Source organism: Oncorhynchus nerka, linkage group LG20, assembly GCF_034236695.1.
Source record: "Oncorhynchus nerka isolate Pitt River linkage group LG20, Oner_Uvic_2.0, whole genome shotgun sequence".
NCBI lineage: Eukaryota > Metazoa > Chordata > Actinopteri > Salmoniformes > Salmonidae > Oncorhynchus > Oncorhynchus nerka.
This window is the reverse complement of record NC_088415.1, coordinates 31,395,856-31,418,389: the sequence shown is the minus strand read 5'-3', so window position 1 is coordinate 31,418,389 and position 22,534 is coordinate 31,395,856.

Here is a 22,534-nt window from a genome sequence, read left to right as displayed (position 1 = left end):
ATTACGGTAATACAAGTCCCAGACACCACATTTCATAAACTTAAAATGGGAGCCGAAATATTATCTTTGTACATATCCGTTGTAGCTAATTGGGTTGACATATAAAGGAAAAAATATAGAATCTCTTCAAAATACAACTCCTTTACAGACCTCATACTATGATTGGAATATCAAAAGCTAATTTCTTTAAACAGTCTGGTGTGAAGTCAGCACTGTTTACTTTCACACCTGTTACTTCCAAAGAAGGCTGATTTCTATGGTGGAAACAGAAGCTATCTGATCATACGATTATACTAGGCTTACACACAAACATGTAACGCAGCATCAAAACCAAGAATTGATTCAGAAGCCTTTATTTTCTGAACTATGAATCAATTTATCAAACCCTTTGCTCCATTTTCGCTTTGTTCCTTTTGAATCCACTTTATGGTCAGACCGTCGTTCCTCAGAAAGTAGGCAAATAGATCAATCAAACAAACTCTGAAGTCTTTTTTTGATAATTCTCTGCACCACAAAAGATTTGCCAAGTGGCAAACATTGTGCAGCTAAGTTTGGCTTTGAGGTTTAGTTTAACACTCTATCGTGTCTTCATTTTAATGCCTGGCTCTGTAGCCATGGCTGTGAAAGTGATCCAAGGAAGGAGTGTCTTTATTCAGGTAGATATGCAGGTTTCCAGCCACCACCTACACACAGCTCCCCAGACAAAGCTCACTAAGGAAGATCAGCAGTGACAGGCCTTACTGAGATTCAAATCTGAAAGCCATGAGTGGGTGCTTTGATTGACAGCTGGGATAAAAGTGTTGACTATTCTGATACAGCGTTACATGATATGGGGAATATTACATAGACCCTCTGAAGTGATAACTGGGTAATATTTTAAGGAGGAAGCCTCAGAGTAACCCACTGCTGCCACCAATTTAATGTAAGAGGGAATAGTCTAAAGTATCCCATGAAATATTTAGGGATAATGTGTAGTATAGATCAGGGTTGATGAGCAAAAGGAACTACTTTGATTGTATATTACAAAGAAAACAGTGTAGAATCTCCATACATGCAATTACATTTCATCAGCACAATGATCAGTAAAGTTACCCGACATGGCGTACTGCACATTATCCAGTGTGATATAAAAGGCACATCTGACACAAGCATGTATATATGCCCCCTCTGAGTCCATTACTGTGTGTAGCATTGATCAGCTGTTCTCATTACTGCAGCTCCCTTCGTAGTCCATGGGTTCATTGGACAGACAGCACTATGGGCACCATCCTTACACGGGTAGTGTTGTTTGGCTGTGTTGTTCTTTATGTAGTTACAATGACTGGATCAGTGCATTTGTCATGTGCCAAGAAGAATGGCTACTGTTGTTCAAATTTGACAGCACTTTGAAGACTATTGTGTTGTTCGTGACTTTCGCTCTCATCTTTACGTACAGTACACGTCAAGAGATTTTCTTGTCCTCATCGCCGTCCGCGTGTCATACGAAGGTCGTCAGCTGTAAACGTTACTGCCACTCCACATCAGAAAGGAGAAGAGAGATGAGGGAAGAATGCAAATAGTCCCTCACTCCACCCCTCCCTCTCGTCTTCCTGACCAGACGAGCAGTGGCATACCCAGCCACCTTTTCTTCACTCTCATTTATTTCAATTTGTCATGCTTTGATCTCCCCCTTTGAGAGAGGGAGCAAGCAGTGGAGAGAGATGGGGAGAGAAATTGGTATCTCCACTCTGGCTGTAATGAAACGTTTAGATGCAAATGCAGCTATGCCTCTGCATTAATGGTGCAGATGAAGGGAGATGGTTTTCGGCACCCTGCCCACTCCACCTAAAAACCTTTTAATCCAGGTTAAAGTGGGATACTTCTTGGTAATCAGTACTGGCACTTTCAGAGACAGTATTATGGTAAAAGCTCTCTGAGTGATGCTACAGGGTAGGGTGTGGAGAGGGGGTCTGACAGCCTAGGGAGTCAAAAGGTATATATTTGATATAGATTAATATTGACTTGCTTTTAATGTTAGAGTGGACAGTGAAAGGCTGCTCCAATTGTTCTTAAACATTGTGGAAATGTTCTGAGTTTCATACAGTTATGAATGGAGTTGCAGGAGTGGTTTGAGTGCTTGTCTCTCTCCCTGCGTATGTTGATTTCAATTGTGAAACATAATATCCCTGGAAACGTGGTTACATGTATGAGTTGGTAAAGGTTTATGGGATTATAATGATGACAGAGCCATGTGAGATAGTATTTAGAATTTCGTGGTCGCACATTGACATTAGTGGCTGCAAATGTAATCAGCAAATGTGTAATTGAATTTCGCAAACTTGTATCTTGACATTTGAATACATTCAATAAGATTTGCATGTATAATTTATTTTCAGAATAATTACAAGCGATTTATGAGTATGAATATTCTGCTGTGAATCAAAAATACACTTGCAGATTTTGAATATGCACGCGCTCGGAGTTCTGTCACTGTTGACACGTTACCAAGAGTAAATTTGTAGAAAAATACACTACATGGCCAAAAGTATGTGGAAAGCCGTTCAAATGAGTGGATTCGGCTACTTCAGCCACACCTGTTGCTGACAGCTGTCACGACTTCCGCCGAAGTCGGTCCCTCTCCTTGTTCGGGTGGTGTTCGACGTCACCGACCGTCTAGCCATCATTGATCCATTTTTCATTTTCCATTGGTTTTGTCTTATCTTCCTTCACACCTGGTTCCAATCCCATTCATTACATGTGTATTTAACCCTCTGTTTCCCCTCATGTCCTTGTCAGAGATTGTTTGTTGTATGTAGGTGTGTTATTTGTTCTGGTGTGCGATGGGTTTTGCACCCTATTATGTTATTTTTGTATACTTTGGTTTTCTGAGGTTTTTTGAATGTTTATTAACTTCTTCGAGATAGGGGGCGCTCTTTTAATTTTTGGATAAAAAACGTTCCCGTTTTAAACAAGATATTTTGTCACGAAAAGATGCTCGACTATGCATGTAATTGACAGCTTTGGAAAGAAAAAACTCTGACGTTTCCAAAACTGCAAAGATATTATCTGTGAGTGCCCCAGAACTAATGCTACAGGCGAAACCAAGATGAAGTTTCATACAGGAAATGCCCCAGATTCTGAAGGCGCTGTGTTCCAATGTCTCCTTATATGGCTGTGAATGCGCCAGGAATGAGCCTGCCCTTTGTGTCGTTTCTCCAAGGTGTCTGCAGCATTGTGACGTATTTGTAGGCATATCATTGGAAGATTGACCATAAGAGACTACATTTACCAGGTGTCCGCCCGGTGTCCTGTGTCGAAATTATTGCGTAATCTTTAGGTCCATGCGCGTTCCATTTCTTCAGAAGAGAAAGTCAACTGCCACGAAGGATTTATCGTCGATAGATAGGTGAAAAACACCTTGAGGATTGATTCTAAACATCGGTTTGCCATGTTTCTGTCGATATTATGGAGTTAATTTGGAAAAAAGTTCGCGTTTTAATGACTTAATTTTAGTTTTTTTTCTTACCCAAACGTGATGAAGAAAACGGAGCGATTTGTCAACACAAATAATATTTTTGTAAAAACTGAACATTTGCTATCTAACTGAGAGTCTCCTCATTGAAAACATCTGAAGTTCTTCAAAGGTAAATGATTTTATTTGAATGCTTTTCTGGTTTTTGTGAAAATGTTGCATGCTGAATGTCAGGCATAATCCTATGCTAGGCTATCAATACTGTTACACAAATGCTTGTTTTGCTATGGTTGAGAAGCATATTTTTGAAAATCTGAGATGACAGTGTTGTTAACAAAAGGCTAAGCTTGAGAGCTAGTATATTGATTTCATTTAATTTGTGATTTTCATGAATAGTTAACGTTGTGTTATGCTAATGAGCTTGCGGATAGATTTACACAATCCTGGATACAGGTTTTTTTCGTAGCTAAACGTGACGCAGAAAACGGAGCGATTTGTCCTAAACAAATAATCTTTCAGGAAAAACTGAACATTTGCTATCTAACTGAGTCTCCTCATTGAAAACATCCGAAGTTCTTCAAAGGTAAATGATTTTATTTGAATGCTTTTCTGTTTTTTGTGAAAATGTTGCCTGCTGAATGCTAATGCTAAATGCTACGCTAAATGCTACGCTAGCTATCAATACTGTTACGCAAATGCTTGTTCAAATGCTTGTTCTGCTATGGTTGAGAAGCATATTTTGAAAATCTGAGAAAAGGCTAAGCTTGAGAGCTAGCATATTGATTTAATTTCACTTGCGATTTTCATGAATAGTTAACGTTGCGTTAAGGTAATGGGCTTGAGGCTGTAGTCACGATCCCGGATCCGGGATGGCTCGACGCAAGAAGTTAAACAGCTCTGTTTTTACCAAGTTCATTCTCCTGTGCCTAACATCCCTGCCACCCGCACACACCGCATTACAACAGCTGTATAAAATCAAGCACACATCCATGCAGTTTCCATAGACAAACATTGGCAGTAGAATTGCACGTACTGAAGAGCTCAGTGACACAGTCATAGGATGCCACCTTTCCAACAAGTCAGTTTGTTAAATTACTGCCCTGCTAGAGCTTCCCTGGTCAACCGTAAGTGCTGTTATTGTGAAGTGGAAACGTCTAGGAGCAACAATGGCTCAGCCGCGAAGTGGTAGGCCACACAAGCTCACAGAAAGGGACCGTCGAGCTCTGAAATGCGTAACGAGTAAAAATCATATGTCCTTGGTTGCAACACTCACTACCGAGTTCAAAACTGCCTCTAGAAGCAACGTCAGCACAATAACTGTTCGTCGAGAGCTTCATGAAATGGTTCACTGCCTGAGCATCCGCACACAAGCCTAAGACAACCTTGCACAATGCCAAGCGTCGGCTGGAGTGGTGTAAAGCTCACCATCATTGGACTCTAGAACAGTGGAAACACGTTCTCTGGAGTGATGAATCACGCTTCACCATCTGGCAGTCCAACAGACGAATCGGAGTTTGGCGAATGACAGGAGAACGCTACCTTCCAGAATGCATAGTGACAATGGTCAAGTTTGGTGGATGAGGAATAATGGTCTAGGGCTGTTTTTCATGGTTCAGGCTAGGCCCCTTAGTTCCAGTGAAGGAAATCTTAATGCTACAGCATACAATGACATTCTAGACAATTCTGTGCTTCCAACTTTGTGGGCCCTTTGCTGTTCCAGCATGACAATGACCCTGTGCACTATGTGAGGTCCATACAGAAATGATTTGTCGAGATCGGTGTGGAATAACTTGACTGGCCTGCACAGAGCCCTGACCTCAACCCCATCGAACAGCTTTGGGATGAATTGGAACGCCAACTGCGAGCCAGGCCTAATCGCCCAACATCAGTGCCTGACCTCACAAATGCTTGTGTGGCTGAATGGAAGAAGGTCCCCGTGGCAATGTTCCAACATCTAGTGGACAGCCTTCCCAGAAGAGTGGAGGCTGTTATAGCAGCAAAGGGGGGGTGAATTCCGGCGCCGAGGAAGGCTTCAGCCTTGGAGCTGGATTGGACACTGTTCCTGGACTGGGCACCGGCGCAGAGGAAGGCTCCTGCCATTGAGCGGGACTGGACACCGTGCCTGGACTGGGCACCGGAGCAGAGGAAGGCTACGGCCTTGGAGCGGGATTGGACACCGTGCCTGGACTGGGGAGGCGCACTGGAGGCCTGGTGCGTGGAGCCGGCACAGGTGGCACCGGACTGGTGACACGCACTTCAGGACGAGTGCGGAGAGCTGGCACAGGACATACCGGACTGGGAAGGCGCACTGGAGGCCTGGTGCGTGTAGCTGGCACATACTTCACCAGACTGCTGACAGGCTCTTCAGGTCAAATGTTGAGCAGAACACACTTGACCAGCATCTCTCTCATCGCTCAACTTCTCCATCGCCTCCATGACAGTCTCTGGCTCTTCATGGTGAGTACGGGGAGCTGGCACAGATCCCCCCTCAAAAAAATCTTGGGGTTTCTGTGGCCGCGGTCCCCGGCGTCGTTGCTGTCCTCCCACCTTCCTTGGTGTTTCCTTCCAAGGAAGGGTCTCACATCTCGACATGATTTCCTCCCATGTCCAAAACTCTTTAACCTCCATGGTCCTGCGTTGGTGGGATATTCTATCACGGTCGTGTGGAAAGACGGCCCAAGGCGCAGCGTGATTTGAGTTCCACATATTTAAAACAATAAACAAACACCGACCGTGAACAAACGTAGTGCTACATGCACTCACTCAAAACAATATCCCACAAAGTAGGAGGGAGAAAGGGCTTCCTAAATATGATCCCCAATTAGAGGCAACGATTACCAGCTGCCTCTAATTGGGAACCATACAAACCAGCCACATAGAAAATAAATGACAAGAACACCCCCCTAGTCACGCTCTGACCTAAACACCATAGAGAACCGAGGGCTCTCTATGGTCAGGGCGTGACAGTTCCAGCAATCAAATCTCAGGAAGAAGCTCCCAACACGAGAAAGAGAGGATGAGGTAAATGAAACAAAAAGGATCTACTTGAAAGTAATCATCTCTTTATCTGTGTTCATCAATCTTTTTTTTGTGAAAAGTCATGACAGTAGTTTGCTTATCATATTAAATATAATGGTACATGTCAGACAAACTCCAGACCAGCCATTGCATTGACAGCCACTATTGCATTAGCCATCTATCATCCTAGCTTTACTATCAACTGGCTAGCTTATGTGTTTTAATTAGACTAGTTACTGACTAGGATTATTGTTATTCATGGTTTTGATGTTATTGCATTTCAGGTGAAGAGGGAGTAAGATCACTAGAAAGCAGCATGCTGCCAAACCACCACAAGACCCTAGAGGTATTATAGTCCATGCTTATGAACTCTTCTTTTTAGTTGAATAGCCCATTTATATCAATGACACTAACAAAATGGTTGGATTGTTCAGCAATGTACAGTAAATGCTAAAATGGCTTTTGTGGTGAAATGTACATAATGTATTTATTGTCATCTCCCGATCAGGTCACTGCATGCTGTGACAAGGGCCTGGAGGGTGACACACATCTGCTTCAAGCTGCATGCCTGAATACTGGGGCCTTCAGTAGTACCTTCCCTTTGATTACAGCAAGAGTCTTCTTATCTCTGTTTTGTAGCCATTTAACATGTAGTGTGTGTAACAACTCAAATTCATAGAAACTACTATGAACACAAGAACTGACTTATATTCATTTGTCCCTGGCTGCGTTTGGACAGGCACAGTGGCGACCTGTCATTCAGGGCAGGTTGGGCAGAGCCTGTTTGAGCCCCACCTGTTTGGCTTTTTGCATGTTATTTTGGCATTAATACGTGTCAGTTATCAGTTTGCAAACAATGTAAAAAAAATAAAAGTAATAACTGAGTCAATAAAGCTGCATACAAACATGGTTTCTTTTTTGCTTTCTTGAGTAAGGCAGCTCCAAAATGCTGGAGTTTTAGCCTAGCTCAGTGCTTTCTATGGTGGTGGGGAAGCCAGCAGAAAATAGAGGGTTTGGTAATGGCCTCTAGTTATGCCGTGATTGGCTCAGTGTTCAGTCACTCATGGGGACACTATGTCACTGCAAAATCTACAGGGAGAGCTCAAAAATGCAAGCCCCTTGGGTGCTGCTATAAAATGACATTAAAAGTGCCAATCCAAGAAGGTTCAAGGTCGTTGGCCACACATAAAATGATGTCAAATCACGTTATAGCTACAGTATCTTTGATTGAACATGTCAACATCATCCTTTCAAAATCTCAGCTAGCAAGCTATCAGTCACCATCATGAATCACGTCAACAATCTACCGGCAAATGCTTTTACAACCCTTGTCATATGAAGGGAACTGTCGATAGCTGACAACAGGGTGGCAGGTTTATTGATGTTCTGCTCTACAGTTCCATGGCACAGCAGACTCGTCCGAAAAGTTGCATAGACTTTACAATCAATTAACATGTGTTTTCCCCCACCAAACAGCGGTGTTGGACATGTGCTTCATGCATTTCTGTTTGAAGGTAGCCTTTTTATGTGTTTCAAGTTGTACCTTCATGTCTGTAACTTCATTCTCACTCTCTTTGATTCGTAAGCCCTCACCTCCCATTGGCCCAGGGCATCTGGCAAAACCCTCTAATCAGTCTCTGACAGGAAGTTACTTCAGGAGTAAACAGGTTTATGGTGTATAGGGCTTCATCACTCTGCATATGCGTGGAGTATTAACTATCTACAGTGCATTTTGAAAGTATTCAGACCCCTTGACTTTCCCCACATGTTATGTTACAGCCTTATTCTAAAATGGATTAAATACATTGTTTTCCTCAATCTACATACAATACCTCATTATGACAAAGTGAAAACAGGTTTTTATACATTTTAGCAAAAAAAAAAAGAGAAATAAAAACAGAAATACCTTATTTACATAAGTATTCAGTCCCGTTGCTACTTGACTCGAAATTGAGCTCAGGTGCATCCGGATCCATTGATCATCCTTGAGATGTTTCTACAATTTGACCACAGTCCACCTGTGGTAAATGCAATTGAATAGACATGATTCGGAAAGGCACAAACTTGCCTATATAAGGTCCCACAGTTGACAGTGCATGTCAGAGCAAAAACAAAGCCATGATATTGAAGGAATTGTCCATAGAGCTCAGAGACAGGATTGTTTCAGGGCACAGATCTGGGGAAAGGTACCAACAAATGTCTGCAGCGTTGAAGGTCCTCCATGATGAAGGCCTCCATCATTCTTAATTGGAAGAATTTTGGAACCCCCGAGACTCTTCCTAGAGCTGGCCGCCCAGCCAAACTGAGCAATCGGGGGAGAAGGGCCTTGGTCAGGGAGGTGACAGAGAGCTACAGAGATCCTCTGTGGAGATGGGAGAACCTTACAGAAGGACAACCATCTCTGCAGCACTACACCAAACAGGCTTTTATGGTAGAGTGGCCAGACAGAAGCCACTCCTCAGTAAAAGGCACATGACAGCCTGCTTGGAGTTTGCCTAAAGGCATCTAAAGGACTCTCAGGCCATGAGAAACAAGTTTGAACTCTTTGGACTAAATTCCAAGCGTCACATCTGGAGGAAACCTGGCACCATCGCTATGGTGAAGCATAGTGGTGGCAGCATTTTTGTTCCAGAACTTCACTAACACCTCAACTAATTGTGGTCTAAATTGAACAAAAACTTGCATCCAGTTCAGTCCCCTGGGACAGAAATCACCACGTCTGTATTATTGAATGACCTCTCCAAGTTACAAGTTTAGCGACAATTCTGCATGATAGAGAATAACATGTGTGGATCTATTTCTATCTAACCTTGTGAATAAACTCCAAGAACAAGATGATTTTCCCAAGTTCTTCAGATCTGTCTGGGTGTTAGCGATGTACTTCAAGCTGAGGAAAAGAGCAGAGCGGGGGTAGAAATTAACCCCACTGTTCAAATTTCAGTGCTGGTTCAAGTTGCTGAGAACCCCGACTACCTTTAAAGTGCCATCATTTTGCAAACAGTTTTACATATTCTTAAGTTTTGCTTTTACCTTTCTCTTTCTAAAATGTTCAGTCACCAATGAATCAATAAACAGTTTGTGAAATGTACAGTAGTTTTTCAAGTGTTCAAAAGTCAGTGACAAGATGTGTGCCACCCTCCAGGCCCTTGTCACAGTATGCAGTGGCCTGATAGGGAGATGGCACTAAATACATCATGTACGTTTCACCACCAAAGCCATGTTATCATTTACTGCACGTTGCTGAACAATCCAACCATTTTGTTGCTGTCATTGATATAAATTGGCAATATGTTACAATATCCAGTTCATAAGCATTGACTATAATATCTCTAGGGTCTGGATGTCGATTATGGCATCCCCCCCGCACCTCTCTGATTCAGAGGGGTTGGGTTAAATGCTGAAGACACATTTCAGTTGAATGCATTCGGTTATACAACTGACTAGGTATCCCCCTTTCCTTTTGGTGGTTTGGCAGCATGCTGCTTTCTAGTGATCTTACTCCCTCTTCACCTGAAATGCAATAACAATGAAAACATGATTAAAAATCATCCTGGTCATAACTTGCCTAACTAAACACTGCAAATGTGCACATCAGTCAAATGATACCCAAGCAGCCTAATACTTGCAGTGAAAATGGGAGGGGCATTTTTCTTGCCAACTTTTTCAGTCACCCATTCATCAATACACAGGCAGTGGAGTGAAGTAGTTTGACAAGTGTTCAAAAGTCAGTAACAAGTCTTTAAAATATTGCTTCAAATATACAGTATATCATTTTATTTTCTACAAACCTAGCTAACATTAGCTACACTGCAGCGATGGTGGTGAGAGTTAGCTAGTTAGTTAGTTAATTAGCTAGCTAGTTAGTTAGCTAGCTAGCTTTCCCCCAGCAGTTTCAATTTAGCTATCTAACTAGCTAATGGCATTTATAATTAACTTCATCAATCAGATGGTTAACTAGCAAATGTATTCATTTTCCCCTCGCATCTAAAGCTACCTGATAAAGCTATCCAGTTGAGAGTAAAGCTAGAATGAATGTCATCTAGCTAACGCAATAGGCTGTCAATGAAATGGCTGGCCTGTAGTTCGTCTGAAATGTATGTATCATTATATTTAACATGATAAGCAAACGTTTTACAAGTTTACGAATATCTTGGTAACGTGACAACAGTGACAGAACTCTGAGCGTGCACAGATTTCAAATCTGCAAATTTATTTTTGATTCACTCGCAAATCTTATTGAATGTAAGTTTGCGACCGTTGTTAAATCTTTCACACATCATGATACAAGCTTGCAAAATTCAATTACACATTTGTGAATTGTACTTGCAACCACTAATGTCAATGTGCGACCACAAAATTCTAAATACTAATATAATCACATAAAGGTTGTCAACTGAATTAATAAGGAATTGGAGCGTTTGAATTGGAGCGTATTCCAAAACAGCAGTGTCCACTTGTGAACTGTTTTTCTCAACTCCATATTCAATTTCCTACTCTGTTTTCCTCAACTTCATATTCTATTTCTCTGCTGTCAATGCATCCAATGATTGTCACACAACTTCCCTCACAGTGTCAAAGGATTTAGAGAGTTATTTGCCTTCAATACCTGTCACATTGAATTTAGTGGCTAGTGTACTGGTGGAGCCTCTGGGCTTACGAACATGATTTGTCTCTGTCTGTCAATTTAATTTGACATACACACACACACTAGTGACCACTGTGTGAAGATGAACTATAGAGACAGTTTGGGGGAAAATATTAACAATGACATCTGATCTTTACTGATCCACAAAGATGGTTTAACATGGTTATGTATAGGATTAAATAAACAATTTGATTCATTATTACAGCCGTGACTCATCAAAAAAAGGGTGACACCAAATTCATTAAAATAATAGGCAGAAGTGGATTTTCACAACATTAAATGTGAAAAGTTGCATTAAATGTGGGCGTAGCCACTTAAGATGGGCTGTCTGATGAAAAGTTGCATTAAATGTGGGCGTAGCCACTTAAGATGGGCTGTCTGATGAAAAGTTGCATTAAATGTGGGCGTAGCCACTTAAGATGGGCTGTCTGATGAAAAGTTGCATTAAATGTGGGCGTAGCCACTTAAGATGGGCTGTCTGATGAAAAGTTGCATTAAATGTGGGCGTAGCCACTTAAGATGGGCTGTCTGATGAAAAGTTGCATTAAATGTGGGCGTAGCCACTTAAGATGGGCTGTCTGCATTAAATGTGGGCGTAGCCACTTAAGATGGGCTGTCTGATGAAAAGTTGCATTAAATGTGGGCGTAGCCACTTAAGATGGGCTGTCTGATGAAAAGTTGCATTAAATGTGGGCGTAGCCACTTAAGATGGGCTGTCTGATGAAAAGTTGTTTTTTAATGAAGGCCTAACTGCTCATATTCTTATTTTGTCATGGAGAGACACACTATCTATAACCTAATGGCCACAAGTACCAAATGTCCAACATAATTCTTCCCCAGTTGCCACTGTACTGTCATCTTCAGGTTGCTGTTCATTAATTCCATTTCGGAATCGATTACTTGCCTTGTAACAGATTTGCAGTCCAATGTAGTTTTTTCCCTATCTTTCCAAGCTGGAGGGAGAGAAGTAGAGAGGAGAGACAGTGGGTCATTCAGCCGTGAGCAACAATGTCCTTTTGCAAGGAAAAGTGTTTGTGCAGGGAGAATCAACGTGACGTCGCTCGACGCAGGGGCATGACCTTCCACCCTGAACTGCCTCAATGCATCATGGTCATTATTTGGATGCCTAGAGTGGACTTCATCTCAGGGCAAATTGGAAGCAGATGACTTTAGATTAAAATGCCATTGGAATAGATCAGCTGTAAAACATTTGGTTTACTGTGACTGTGTTTTACAGTGTATATTTGGACATTGGTTTGTCATTACGTGACTCAGGCTACTGGTCATCACCAACTGAACGGGTCAATATGCACTGAACAAGCTTACTTGGTCAGTTGCTGTAAATAGATAGTGATAGGAAGGATAAAGCAGGCCATGTTTTAGTTATGCGCCTGTCTGTGACGGACATGAGTTTGGCCAAGCCAGGAGCGATTTATCAACCATCAGTCTCCCGTTTAATCCTGATGTCAGCTCATTACTATATTTTTTCGGCATCATTGTCTTGTCACGACACATCCATTATTCAACATGAAATATCAATTTCCATGTGTAATCTTCAATGGCCGCCCCTGTACACATTTCCAACTTTCCCTTCACACTTAGGTGTCATTACACTCCACTCGGAGGTTAGCAGCACCACATAACACTTATTACTCGTGGTAATGGTGTTGTATGAGAGTAGGGCTGGCCTCTCCTCTCCCTGTTGTCTGTCAGCAGCCTCAATCAATGTGTAATTACCTCAGAGCCGAGTCATATATAACACACCAAGCTCTCCCAAGGTTATCCTTAATTGTGTTATTTATAAATATGAAATGCTTGTAAAGCCTCTGCCACAATGAATTACAATAGCCGGGTGATGAACATGATATATTTCCAATTTACTCTGAAAACCACGGACTGGTCGATGCGCTAAAAGCTTTTGTGACATTGCTTACTAAAACTTTGGGAACATATTAGTCCATCAGAGGAAAATACAGTAGAGCAGCTCATACATCAATCTCCATTTGGCTCACTGAGGATGGGTTACGTATTAGCTTCCTAATTACATGACAGGAGGATGCTCCCCTTAGCTTTACGCTAGCTCTAAAGACAACCTTTATCTGGTGTTCAGTATCCATTCACAGACTGGTTACCATACGTCATGTCATGACTCGTGTATCATGTTTGTCAGAGAAGTGAAAAGAACACATTTACAGTGTTCAGACCTTTTGACTTTTCCACATTTTGTTACCTTACAGCCTTGTTCTAAAAATGATTAAATTACTGAAATATCACATTTACATAAGTATTCAGACCCTTTTACTCAGTACTTTGTTGAAGCAACTTTGGCAGAGATTACAGCCTCAAGTCTTCTTGGGTATGACACTACAAACTTGGCACACCTGTATTTGGGGAGTTTCTCCCATTCTTTTCTGCAGATCCTCTCAAGCGCTGTCAGGTTGGATGGGGAGTGTCGATGCACAGCTATTTTCAGGTCTCTCCAAAGATGTTTGAGTAGGGTTTAAGTCTGGGCTCTGGCTGGGCCACTCAAGGACATTCCGAGACTTGTCCTGAAGCCACTCCTGCGTTGTCTTGGCTGTGTGCTTAAGGTCGTTGTGTTGTAGGAAGGTGAACCTTCACACCAGTGTGAGGTCCTGAGCGCAGGTTTTCATCAAGTATCTCTCTGTATTTTGCTTCATTCACTTTTCTCTTGATCCTGACTAGTCTCTCAGTCCCTGTCACTGGCAAACATCCCCACAGCATGATGCTGAAACCACCATGCTTCACTGTAGGGATGGTGCCAGGTTTCCTCCATACGTGACGCTTGGCATTCAGGCCAAAGAGTTCAATCTCGGTTTCACCAGATCAGAGAATCTTGTTTCTCATGGTCTGAGAGTCCTTTAGATGCCTAGAGTGACTTCCCTCTGGCCACTCTACCCTAAAGGCCTCATTGGTGTAGTGCTGCAGAGATGGTTGTCCTTCGGGAAGGTTCTCCCATCTCGACAGAGGAACTCTGACCATCGTGTTCTTGGTCACCTCCTTGACAGGCGGCCAGTTCTGGGAAGTCTTGGCGGTTCCAAACGTTTTCCATTTAGGAATGATGGAGGCCACTGTGTTCTTGGGGACCTTCAATGCTGCAGAAATGTTTTGGTACCCTTCCCCAGATCTGTGCCTCGACACAATCCTGTCTCAGAGCTCTACGGACATTTCCTTCGACCTCATGGCTTGGTTTTTGCTCGGACATGCACTGTCAACTGTGGAACCTTATATAGACAGGTGTGTGCCTTTCCAAATCATGTCCAATCAATTACATTTATGACAGGTGGACTCCAATCAAGTTGTAGAAACATGTCAGGGATGATCAATGAAAACAGGAGCACCTGAGCTCAATTTCGAGTCTCATAGCAAAAGGTCTGAAAAGTTAGGTAAGTAAGGTATTTTAAAAAATATATATACTGTACATTTGCAGAAAATTTCTAAAAACCTGTTTTCGCTTTGTCATTATGGGATATTGTGTGTAACGTAACAACATGGAAAAGGGGAAAGGGTGTGAATTATTGCCGAATGCACTGTACCTACATGCTATTCTTCAGATTCAATGCAAACAAAATTGTGGAATCACTGTTCACAGAATTGTAGAATTGTACAAGGGATAATGTAAAGCACATTCCTTGGGAAGCAGACAGAGGTAAATGCAGAGAGAAGGAAAGATAAAGCAGTTGGAATAGTATTGGTTATTTATCTTCACAAGTCATCAAAGCTGCTCATCAACAGGGTGAAAATGATTTGCTATGGATGCGACACCACTTACACTTCCTGGCTATATGGCAGCTTGTCAGACCCAATCATATATGGTCACATACACACGCACACACAACCTCTTGCATGCACAGACACATGCACACACTCTCTCGCTCGGTCGGTCGCTCCCACACACACACACACACACACACACACACACACACAAAACCTCTTGCACGCACGGACACATGCACACACTCCCTCGCTCACGCGCACACACATGCAATCACTCTCGTACACACACACACACACACACACACACACACACACACACACACACACACACACACACACACACACACACGTCAGCAGATTAGAAATTCAATCAGCATACATTCCCTGTGCTTATACCTACAGTATACCTACAGTTCCTTCCCTTTACAACCAATGGAAAAGATAGGGAGCGCTGCATGGCAGTAATGTCCATCCTCTTCCATGGGCCAGACTCTCACCAAGTTGTCCATGTTATCAGCACCGAGGCCCCTGCTCCTTCTCCATTACCCTTGGGGAGCCGTGTCAATCCTTGGCCAGGCTAAAGGGGCTGGCTCCTCTGCTTGCTGGAGGGTGAAATTAGCCCAGGCGGCCAGTAGAAAGAAACAGTCAATGGGGCTTGACCAGCCAGGCCTTACTCTGCCTGCCCTGTTGTAAAGCCCCAGGTGAGATTAATTTAACCCCCACTAAGGGTAGAAAAACAAAGGGTGTCGGATTGGAGTTGAGAAGGTTGACTCAGATGCGGTTAGAATACCCCTCTGTTAGGGACTGTTTGTTATTCTGAGTTCAGGTTCAACCTGGAAATTTGAAATCTCAGGTATACCAACTGACTCTGAGTTCAGCACACACATAGTGTACACACATTTATTCATGTTAGGATTTAATTTCAGCCTCTGAGAAATAAGAAATAATCTCACTTTCTACTTTCCCTAGTAAGGTTTCAAGGATGGGTAGACTACCTTCCTATCCAATTATATCAGGTCCCAAATACTGGTTTGGCCCTGTCCAATCACTGATATTTTTCCCCAAAGTGAACAATGCATTCACTGTAAGTGTATTATAACAGGATTGTATGAGAGAATACTAGCAGTAAAGTGACAAGGGACACATTAAAGAAGCCGGAAGGAAAGTGTGAAACCAAAGCTGCGAAAGGTGACAAAATCTGACATTTTACATTTGAGTTATTTAGTAGACCCTCTTATCCAGAGCGACTTGCAATTAGTGCTGTAAGGGATTTCCTCCTCTTCTTCCGAAGAGGACAATATGCGGCGTGGTAAGTGTCCATGGTTCTTTTAATACGTAAATGTACACATGAACAACTGAATACAAAAACAAGAAATGTGAAAACCCAAAACAGTCCTATCTGGTGCAAACTCAGAGACAGGAACAATCACCCACAAACACACAGTGAAACCCAGGCTACCTAAGTATGATTCTCAATCAGAGACAACTAATGACACCTGCAACTGATAGAGAACCATATCATAGAAAAACAAACATAGACTGCCCACCCCAACTCACGCCCTGACCATACTAAATAATGACAAAACAAAGGAAAAAAAGGTCAGAACGTGACAAGTGCCTTCATCTTATGATAGCTAGGAGAGACAACAACGTATCACAATCGTAGCAAGTACATATTTATTTAAAATACAGAGGCCCGTAAAAAAACATTCCAACCGGATTCCTTTTGGATTTGTCCTGCAGAATTCTAAATCATACCGATTATAGTAGGGCTTTTGTAAAGGGTTATAGAATGAAAAAGTTTTTTCCCAACGTATTCTTCCAAAAAGCAGAGCTGCTCTCAGAAAACCATTACATTTCAACAAGACAGCTCCTGGTGAAATACTGCAGGGTAAAATGCTGCCTGCCTCTCCCACAGGCCACATTGAATATGCTGTTGTTGTCACTTTCAATTGACATCACAATAAAGACTACACCTTTCAGAAAATTTCCCTCCAAATGTCACAGCCATCCTATAAGGCCTTGAAGGACAGGCAGTCTTAAAAGCAATATTGTCAGTAAACACATAAGAATGGCTGCCAGTCTATCTGTCTCCACCATCAGAATGTGCAGCAGGTGATAATCACTGTGGAGAAATGGCACCTGAAGTGTTTGAACTTTACTTTTCTCATCCATATGTGCTCGGTGTGTCATGTCCATGGCCTGTCTATCCAGATTCCATCCTTTCCTCGAAGCAAACTGCCATTTCAGAACTTATCACCATCTGCAGCTCAATCATGTTCATTCCCCTAGCAAGGAGTATATGGATGCAAGGTTACATGCAATTCAATTAAATGTGTTGACTTACTTTTTGATTGATGTTTCCAACCACATTCACAATTACCCATAAACTCAGATAAACTAAGATCAGTAGATTAATAAAGTGAGTATTCATATTATTTCTCAGTGTATAAGTTAAACAACATGTTCTGCTCCCCTCATGGATTCTCAATTTTCTGCACTGAATGGAATATTATTTGGTGTTATTTTGCACACGTTGTTATATCACCATCAAGAAGATGTTGGTGGTTACTGAGAAAAATAGACTAACGCATTAAGCATGCTGAGAAATGGTTCACTTCGCATGTTGAATTTTCTGTCTAAGCTATTTTTGCAAAGAAGAGTCAAAGCAAGTTGCCATGGATACCATTCTAATTAGCCAGCCTGTGCTTGTGTATGTGTTTTTCTTGAACTGTCGTTTTCTTCCCGACAGCTTTCTTTAATGAAAAGAGAAAGCAAGAAAGATAAAAGTGCAAACTATCTTCGCAGCACATACTAACTTTGCTTGGGCACATTCAAATCCTATTCATTCTCTCAAAAAAAGATTACTGCACTTAAGTGAGCTATTTGCTACAATTGGTTGTCATCTTTTGTTTAGTTTACCCACTAAAATAACAACCAGTAAATTGACAGATTGTCTATACATTTCTAGCCATCGGGAAAACAAAGGCTTTCATACAGTCTGCCAAACATGTCTCTTTATTAAGTCTTGTTGGTCTGCCCCATCATATCTCACTCGTGACGTGTCACGTAAGCTGCAGTGCATGAGATGTCTAATTTTCAACATGAAAAAACTGTCTTCAGCTCATGGGGCTATTAAGGGTGGTGCTCTCCAGCTGTCAATGGGTAAGAAATACTGTATATTCTCATTCCATTATATCTGCTGCTGAACCCATGGCCTTGATCTCTCCTGGGATTCTAGACCCACCGTCACTTCTCTGGCTGTTATAACAGTTATACCATGGTGTCATTCCAGGCAGAGCCCCCCCGTCCACATGTTATGTTGAATTATTGTTGTCAGACATTGTTTTAGTCTTGTAGTTTCTATGTATTGAATTTGTATTGCTTATTGTGTTCATGTTTTCTAATTTTGTTCTAATAAAATGGCATTTTTACTAGGAACGATTTGCTTCTGTAATACACATAACAAAACCATATTATGTTTACATAGACGCGTGTGTATTCTTTCAAACAACGTGTAAGTTTCCCATTACATGCTACACCCCCTCCATCACTTGGAATCTGACCTCCAAAGTCCTTTGTTTCATCACCTGAGCTAATTACAATCATCATAATCACTATTATCTTGTCATTATCTTTATGTTAGTTAATTGACTCGGAGATCTAGATTTCCTTTCCTTTTAAACATTTTCACTTTCAGACAATAAAACAGACGGAAATCTGGAGTCAACATCTGCCTGTTGAGAAAAGACTAGTCTGTCAAACTAATGACTATCTCAGCAACTGTACACAATTATCTAAAGTAATTGATGGCTGTCTGACACAATGCCGCCTTTTGTAATTCCAAAGCTAATTGCATGGCAAGAGGGGAAGAAGCAACGTAATTACAGCAATCAAAAAATGTGGAAATCAACGTGAATTTCAACATCATTAATTCATGTACAAAAGATTTTAAACAACCCTGGCACTATCGATTTCATGAAGTGAGGATGTCAAGGAAAAATCAGGTGTCAATTATTTTTGCCTAAGTTATTTTCCTCTGCAGTTGCTGTTTTTAGAACCATCCTTGCAAAAACAAAATAACTTCTCAACAAGTGAGGATTGTGTAACCTTCTATGACATGGCATGGCATGGTGACTGGCTGGTTCTTTGACTGCAGATCCTTTTTACAGAGGCTTGTGCTGAGCTGTAGAGGCTGGTGTCACCGATAATAAGCCCCTTTGGGACCAAGTACAGTAGTGAGGTCTGGGAACTGTCTGCATATGAAAGGGGCTTGTGCTCATGTCCTAGTTTTGAAATACGTTTGGGGGAGGGGGATTTACGGGATAGTGTGGAGAATTAAAATCTAGCCAGATAAAATTCAGTGACATGAAACCCAACGACATTCAAGTTCAAGGTGACAGAGTATAGAGGATTACACTTTTGAGACATTTAACTTGGTGTTAGGCCTCCTGTACAGTTTGAGACCTTACATTTTGGATTCCACAGATGACTAATAATGCAGACTTTTGCATCATATTTGGTATCATAGTGTGTCTCCTAGAGAGTTTGCACAGGGGCGTTTCCATTGTGATCCCATGTTGACTCAGGTGGGTGTTTCAATAAGGGACAGATGCTGAGAGTGAGATGAGTAAAGCGTTGTTTTATTGATCATTTACTAGACAGGGATTCCTTGTCACCTCTGGGTCAGCCTGTGGGACCGGGGGGAGGTGAGAAGAGAAGGACTGGAAAGGGGGGGTGGAGAGGGGGAGGAGAAGAGGTCCGAGTGGAGGGTCTGTATCTGGACAGAGGATCTGCCAGACCAGCATACGTCTTACGGAGGCCCAAAGGGTCAGATGTCCAGAGGGTCAGGAGCCTTTATCGGAAGGAAGGTCTTCTCTGACATTTGTCCCCACACACAGACACACATGCCCGACAGATAATTGGAATGGGATAGTTCTCCCTTCTACACATTTATCTGGAGGGCACTTTATGCTTACTGACTGGTGCGTGAGCTTTCACATCTTATCTGAAAGTTTGTCAGCCAGGTTTGGCATTTTAAGAGAACACACACAACAAACTCAGTGCACCCACACAAGTGTGCATGCACACACAAACAGGATGCATATAAAGAGTTATGTTTAGGGTTAGGATAAGGATTAAGGGTTAGAGCCAGAGTTAGTGGATAGTCTGTAGAGCATCTACAGATGGACTATCCAAATAAAGTGTTACCAAAATTTCCATCACATGGTTATGGTATCGTAGTAACCAAACTTCAACATAGACAAAACTTTTATAAAATATGTTGAATTTGTACCTTTAAAACAACAGCTGATCTTCAACGTTATATCCACTATTAGAAAAAAAAACGATAGACTGGGCAACACCTCCTACTGGATCATTTATCCATCTACTCCCATCCAGAGTTATAACCATGCCCAGAATTGCTAAGATATGATATTTGTTGCTGACTATTACCAACATGCTATTGTGAAGATGATTGTTGTGAGATCTCTGCTTAAAAACAAAATGGATTCACTGTTGTTATCGAAGTCATTCCAAAGGTTTAAAAACTTCTTCGGGATCGGTGTCCCGTCCAAGGGACGGTTGAGCTAACATAGGCTAATGCGATTAGCATGAGGTTGTAAGTAACAAGAACATTTCCTAGGACATAGACATATCTGATATTGGCAGAAAGCTTAAATGATTTTAAATCTAACTGCACTGTCCAATTTACAGTAGCTATTACAGTGAAAGAATACCATGCTATTGTTTGAGGAGACTGCACAATTCTGAACATGAAAAGTTATTGATAAACAGTTGCACATACACTGCTGCCATCTAGTGGCCAAAATCTAAATTGTACCTGGGCTGGAATAATACCTTATGGCCTTTGGTTTCTTTGTATGATCTTTTATAAGCTCTATTGTGTTATTCTACTACATTCCTTTCCCATTTCCACAAACTTCAAAGTGTTTCCTTTCAAATAGTATCAAGAATGTCCATATCCTTGCTTCAGGGCCTGAGCTACAGGGTATGTCATTTTAGGCCAAGAATTTAAAAAAGGAGCGGATCCTTAAGAGGTTTTAACAGAGCAAATGATATATGACCATACTTCATCACAAATATATCAATGATGGTACTTTATTTAGGCCTATATGGCATTTACAAAGTCATCAACAGTTATTGTTTCAATTCAACCCAGAATTCAACAAAAAAATAGATGATACGATAGGCCTATGGTTTCAGGTTTTGGTTGATTTCAAATGCAATGATATTTAGTGATATTGAAATATGATTGGTTGTCAATGCAACCAAATATCATAATTTGAAAGAGATTTATCTTCTGCTTGGATAGTTCCATATGTGCCACTGACATAGTCTGACGTAGTCTGGCTTTAATTCCAGTTTGTCTACAAATTAATCATTTATATATTGGATTCACAGCTATATTTGAAGTATGAAGTTTACATACACTTACGTTGGAGTCATTAAAAATACTTTTTCAACCACTCCACAATTTTCTTGTTAACAAACTAGTTTTGGCAAGTCGGTTAGGACATCTACTTTGTGCATGACACAAGTAATTATCCAAAAATTGTTTACAGACGTTTACATACACCTTAGCCAAATACATTTAAACTCCGTTTTTCACAATTCCTGACATTTAATCCTAGTAACAATTCCCTGTCTTAGGTCAGTTAGGATCACCACTTTATTTTAAGAATGTGAAATGTCAGCATAGTAGTGTAGAAAATAGTTTATTTAATATTTGATTTCTTTCATCATATTCCCAGTGGGTCAGAAGTTTACATACACTCCATTAGTATTTGGTAGCATTGCCTTGAAATGGTTTAACTTGGGTCAAACAGTTTGAGTAACCTTCCACAAGCTTCCCACAATAAGTTGCGTGAATTTTGGCCCATTCCTCCTGACAGAGCTGGTGTAACTGAGTCAGGGCCTCCTTGCTCGCACATGCTTTTTCAGATCTGCCCACAAATGTCCTATGGATTGAGGTCAGGGCTTTGTGATGGCCACTACAATACATTGACTTTGTTTTCCTGAAGCCATTTTGCCACAACTTTGGAAGTATTGGTTTCATTGTCCATTTGGAAGACCCATTTGCGACCAAGCTTTAACTTCCTGACTGATATATCCACTTCAATATATCCACATCATTTTCCAAGCGCATGATGCCATCTATTTTGTGAAGTGCACCCGTCCCTCCTGTAGCAAAACACCCCCACAACATGATGCTGTCACCCCGTGCTTCAAGGTTGGGATGGTGTTCTTCAGCTTTGCAAGCTTCCCCCTTTTTCCTCCAAACATAACGATGGTCATTATGGCCAAACAGTTCTATTTTTGTTTCATCAGACCAGAGGACATTTCTCCAAAAAGTACAATCTTTGTCCCCATGTGCAGTTGCAAACCGTAGTCTGGCTTTTGTATGGCAGGTTTGGAACAGTGGTTTCTTCCTTGCTGAGAAGCCTTTCAGGTTGTCGATATAGGACTCATTTTTACTGTGGATGTAGATAATTTTGCATCTGTTTCCTCCAGCATCTTCACAAGGTCCTTTGCTGTTGTTCTGGGATTGATTTGCACTTTTCGCACAAAAGTACGGTCTTCTCTAGGAGATAGAACGCATCTCCTTCCTGAGTGGTATGACGGCTGCGTGGTCCCATGGTGTTTATACTTGAGTGCTATTG